Source organism: Danio rerio, chromosome 8, assembly GCF_049306965.1.
Source record: "Danio rerio strain Tuebingen ecotype United States chromosome 8, GRCz12tu, whole genome shotgun sequence".
Classification (NCBI taxonomy): Eukaryota; Metazoa; Chordata; class Actinopteri; order Cypriniformes; family Danionidae; genus Danio; species Danio rerio.
Window position 1 is genome coordinate 4886501 of NC_133183.1, and position 6000 is coordinate 4892500.

The 6000-nt window shown below is 34.5% G+C and overlaps 1 protein-coding gene across 23 annotated transcripts in view; it reads left to right on the forward strand.

Moving 5' to 3' along the window:
* Window positions 1-6000, forward strand: part of pxnb (paxillin b) — a 72761-nt gene that overhangs the window by 39714 nt on the left and 27047 nt on the right. The gene's annotated exons all lie outside the window — the stretch shown is intronic.

The window sequence follows — 6000 nt, forward strand, 5'->3', positions numbered from 1 at the left end:
ACTTGAATTATTAACAGGGTTAGGCAATGGTGCAGTAGGTAGTGCTGTCGCCTCACAGCAAGAAGGTCGCTGGTTCAAACCTCGGCTCAGTTGGCGTTTCTGTGTGGAGTTTGCATGTTCTCCCTGCCTTCGAGTGGGTTTCCTCCGGGTGCTCCGGTTTCCCCCACAGTCCAAAGACATGCGGTACAGGTGAATTGGGTAGGCTAAATTGTCCGTAGTGTATGAGTGTGTGTGTGTGAAATGTGTGTGTGGATGTTTCCCAGAGATGGGTTGCGGCTGGAAGGGCATCCGCTGCGTAAAAAAACCTGCTGGATAAGTTGGCGGTTCATTCCGCTGTGGCGACCCCGGATTAATAAAGGGACTAAGCCGACAAGAAAATGAATGAATGAATTATATTATATATAACAATTGTAAGCTAATAATACTGATTATGTCCTATTAGAAATGTTTTTTTTTAATTTGTATTTCTTAACTTGATTATTGAACATCTGAAATTTAAGACAACTTAATTTATTACGTCAGATTTTAATAGACATATTTTTAAACCAGATTTTTTTTTGTTCTGAATTTAAAGACTGCAGATATTGGGTATGTAAAAATACAGTTTTGAGTTTTTAAGAATTCAAATGAACACAATTCAAATTCAGATTGTTTTGGCACCATTAGCTTTATATGTATTTAGGAGACATTCGCCCAGAATGCATCTTTGCACCTGAAACGTCAAACCAATGACTATAAAAAAAAAAAAAAAGCAATGCACATTAATTATCATGAACGTCTGGTCATGAAAGTTTGGTACTACACCCAAACAAAATCTGACTGTAAGCTCATTTCTTGAGATATTAACTTTAGGTAGAAAGAACTTAAAAACATACTTCATCCAATAACTGAACTTTTTTAAATTAATTATTTTATTTATTTTTATCCTTTTTTGGGTGAACTATCCCAATAAATCTACACTCGAAAGTACTCAACAATTTAAGTTGAAATGTCATATTGTGTTTTTTAAAAAGGAATGTGCCATAAATATGAAAAAGTACAACATGTATAAACGTAATTATCCGTGGTTATTAGGTGCTGGAAAAGCATACAAATGCACCTTGAAAGTGCTTGAAAAGTGCTGGAATTTGAAGTTGGAAAGGGTGTAAGAACCTTGTAAGTATAACCAGGGAAAACGGTTGACTATAAACATTTTTATCACTATTTGTTTATTATAATAATATGTCTACAGAAACAATTGATGACTTTTTTTGTTCTGAGATATATATTGTGATATGAATTTCACTATATGAGTTGAATCTAAAGTATTTGGAAAGAATTTATCATTTTAGATTGATTGGGATGATTCTGTAGTGGAGTACATAAAATATCAACAAGCTAGGGCAAAAATTTATCACAATATATTCCTTAATTTCGGTCGATACGATATGATTCCGATATTGATATGGACAAAATTAAAAAGCCAGGAAAAAACTGCCAAGAACGCACTCAATAGATGTCTGTAGCTACTTCTTTAATACCTCCGGGGTCTTAACCAATTTTTTTTTTTTTTTTTTTAAAGTACAAAAAAATTAATGTTCACTTTTTATTTGTATTTAGCCTTAACAAACAGATGAGTATATTCATAGTTCTGGTTGCTTTTCATCTGGAACGTTTATATCTGTCTATTTATATTTGTGTATGTAATTACCTAATTAAATTAAAAGGTTTAACATAAAATAGTTCTTCTATATTTTATAAAGTCTATATATTTATATTTTTGAAAATACATATGTTATTTAGTAGGCCACTGTGTTATTGTTTGTTTTCGCTGCTTACTGTGCACGAAACAATAATCACCAATCAATGAGAGTGATTGGTAACGTAAGAAAGCTGAATAGACAAAAGTGACTACCTTTATGTGTGTGCGCGCGTACACATGCAGTCAGCCAGTGTTGCCAGATTGGGCGGTTTCGAATTTGATAGGGCGGTTGTTTTTTGCATTTCGGCGGGTTTTGGATAGTTTTAGGAAAACATCCATACACTCTCATTCACACTCATACACTACAGACAATTTAGTTTACCAAATTCACCTGTACCACATGTCTTTGGACTGTGGGGGAAACCGGAGCACCCAGAGGAAACCCACACAAACGCAGGGAGAACATGCAAACTCCACACAGAATCATATTATATTATATTATATTATATTATATTATATTATATTATATTATATTATATGTCTTTATATTATATATTTTTTATATAATACATTTTTAGTGTATATATATATATATATATATATATATATATATATATATATATATATATATATATATGTATATGTGTGTGTATGTGTATTAGGGCTGCATGATATTGGAAAAATCTGAAATTGTGATATTTTGTTTTTATGCGATATTTATTGCAATATGAAAAAAATGTCACCAGATGGCTTGAATAGATTAAATAAGATTCATGAATCATGTAAACAAATAATAAACAAATAGCAAGCAAAAAAATTACAAAAAAGTCAAATAAACAGTACTTTATGGTTTTCTGGAGAGTGTAACAGTATTCAGGTATGGAAAATGAACAATGAAATGTATTTAAAATAATACTGTTTAATCTTCATTGTATAAATTCATTAATGTAATGTAGTTAATTTTTTGCACACGAACGCTTAAAATAAAGTTGAAATGCCTTATTCCCAACTGTTCTACTGATAAACTGTAATCCTAAAACAACACTTCATATCCTGCGCTGTGACTATTGTGGACATCGATGCTGAAACTATATATTGTGCAGCCCTAATATATAGATATAATATGAAAATACTGTGAAAAAATTCTTTGCTCTTTTTAGTGCAGTACAGGCTCGTTGAACATACCTTAAGAAATATTTAAAAATGAAAAAGAATTAAAATTTCACAAGAAGGCATCTGTAAATAAAGTACATGGTCTTATTAAATGCTATTATATTCTACATTTCATTACAATTCAATAGATTTTGTTATTCTCCAACTTTCTTTGTTTGTTTTTGATAAATCTTGACAGTATTAACAGTGTAGAAGCTGCTCTCCGTCTGCACTCGAGTATCAAAGTGTTTCATGAACTCCGCTCTGATCTTTCTAGGTGTTGATTTACCATCTCGTCATCGTTGATCTCTGGCTTCACGTTTTTTATATCCGTCTGGTGTGATGTTGGTTTTGATGCAGGAGTGTGTGTGTGTGTGTGTGTCTCGGGTGTCTGTCAGGACGCCAGTGTGCGTCTCTTTAACCGTCTGTGAGCAGAGCTGTGATCTCTGTCTGGACGGTATGTGAAGGCTGCGCCGCTACAGGCTATTTTTAAACACATAGATGGGTAGATGCATGAGAAAAGAGTGAGGTAAGAGCTTTATCAGACTATTTCAGACCTGTCAGTCCTTTCAGTGTTACTCTTGGCAGGCTGAATCACAGTAGAACTGAAATTGAACTGTGGACTTTTTTTCTATAAATTCGACCTGTTGTAATGAGTACATAACTATAGTGTTGGGTGATGACATTTGCTGTTTGTATTACTGTAGTACTTATATAAAATAAGCTGCGATTCTTGAGGGTTTTTGGGGAGCAACTTAATTGTTTCATGTTCAATCGACTTAAAGGTGCAGTAGGTGATTATCTTCAGAAACATTTTTTGTTGTGCTGGTTGAAAGTCTCTTCACAGTCTAATTGTAATGATTACAGTAAATGATCTAAATGTGTTTATATGTATTTTTATATTCTGGGTAAAGCATAAAACAAAAAAATGCTCATCCAATTAAATAGAGTCGGACCGTCATCTCCCTTAATTCCGATAAGCTGGTCAGACTGTCTGTCAGCCAGGCCCGGCCCTAACCAATTTGGCGCCCTAGGCAAGATTTCAGGTGGCGCCCCGTCACATCACGTTTATTCCACTGCTAGTGTATAGTTATAAGAGACTAAATCGCTTTTTGATCGACTACTAAAAGCTGGGAAAAAAACATATAAATATGCCAAAGCAATTAACGTTATAACTGAATAGATCTAATATCTACACATTTGCTTGAGGAAGGAATGATGGAGGTAGTTACATTACTATTACCATTTTCCATAACATCTGTGCCCTTCCATAATAGAAAATATTGACAATAGAATAAAAGGTTAAAAACAATGGCTTATACAGAAATTAAATAAAGCTATAAAATCTATTTAACTTTTAATTGCATATTGATTAAAGTTACTAGAGTTATTTAGTGAAGAGCAGCAGACGAATCTCTCAGTGTTTTGTTTGATAACAGAGATGTTAATGTAAGAATGCACAGATCTATATGAATGAATGAATGATTGAAGCATTCGACTAAGAGAAAATTAGTTGTGTTTAAAATAAAACACGCAGGACGAAGCAAAAAAAACCAAAAAAAAAACCGAATAAACGAAAATAAGAAGCACTTTTCTGACGGTCCCTTACTGAGAGCTCCACTTCGTGCGAGCTCTGCCGGCAAAATGCATATCTCCGGCTAAACGGAGCAGTGGTCGTAATGTCGAGCGAAAAAAAAAAAAAAGAAACAGACAGCTGTGAAACATAACCAGATTTGTCTTTTTGTAGCAAACACACTTTAGATCTTTTTAGGGTAAGAGGTTTTTGAGTTATTGCCATCTATCTCTGAATGTGTCAGGAATATCAAAAACAAAACCAACTTGCGACCAACTTGTGAATTCTAAAGGTGCTGTGCGTCGCAGAGCAGCACTTCTGGTGTGCGACCTTCTTTACGTTCTTGTCGCAGCACTAGTGGCACCGAAATTAGGCACCGAAATTCATATGCTAATTCGGTCCGGTGCATACTGGTTCCATGGCACTGGGTTTCAGTACCTAGCTCTACTCTTCGTCGTCAATCTGGCAACCTGCGCTTGCTTCTGTTTTTACCAGGAGTGCAATACCTAGTTCGTTCACTGGGTGTCAAACTTACATACAAACTGCACCTTTAAATGTACTCCAAAAAGTACAAGTTACCCAACAGTTTTACCAAAGTAAATGTAGTAAAATAAGTGTTATTCATTACTGTCCACCTCTGGTCGCTATATGATGATTTTATGGAACTTTTTTCAAATGCTGAATTAGGTATTACAGCAGGAATAAACTAAAAACTTGGTCCTTCTCCAACAGTGCATAAGAATTCGGTGAAATCAGAATAAAAATATTCATGATTACATGGCTAAAAATAAAGCATTATGTCAGACACATGCTTTCACTCGGTCACTCTGTTTGATGCCAACCTTGAACTGAACTTTCGTCTTGAATGAACGACACACATTATTGTTGCATTGTTGTATTCTGATATATATATATATATATATATATATATATATATATATATATATATATATATTTATATGAGACTCAACATTTTGTTAATTTAATATCATGTCTAGAGCCTCTGTAGTGAAATGTAATCATGTAATCCTGTCATCGTTCTCATATTGAGGCCAGAGTGTGGCGATGTCAGATCAGGGTTGACTCTGTTATGGTTATATTTTGCAGTGACTCCACAATTGTATTCTCAACTATAATCCCAGCTCAACATTGCAGATCCTGCAATGTGACTATTGCGAACGCACACATTGCAATATCGATGCTGAAACCGTATATTGTGCTGCGCTAAATCCAAGTAAAGTAAAAAACATTCACACTATTAGATTATGGCTAAACTTCGCAATGACTCTACGAGTTACATGTTCTGAACTGTGGTTCCTGGTGAATTATAATCCCATTTGAGATCCTTTAATGTGACTTATGCAGATTCACACATTGCGATATTGATGCTGAAAATAACTCTGTTGTGTTGACGAGAACAAAATGCCTTTACTTGCCAGCGGACACAACACAGACACATGACAGAACTTAATAAAGCCACATTAAGCTTACTTGACGCAACACAAAGCTGAATACCTACTGAAACAAACTATTTTTCTGTCAGAAAAGCTCTGGCATGAGGGCTGGCAGAGCTGGCGCTGGAGGACTGTATTTA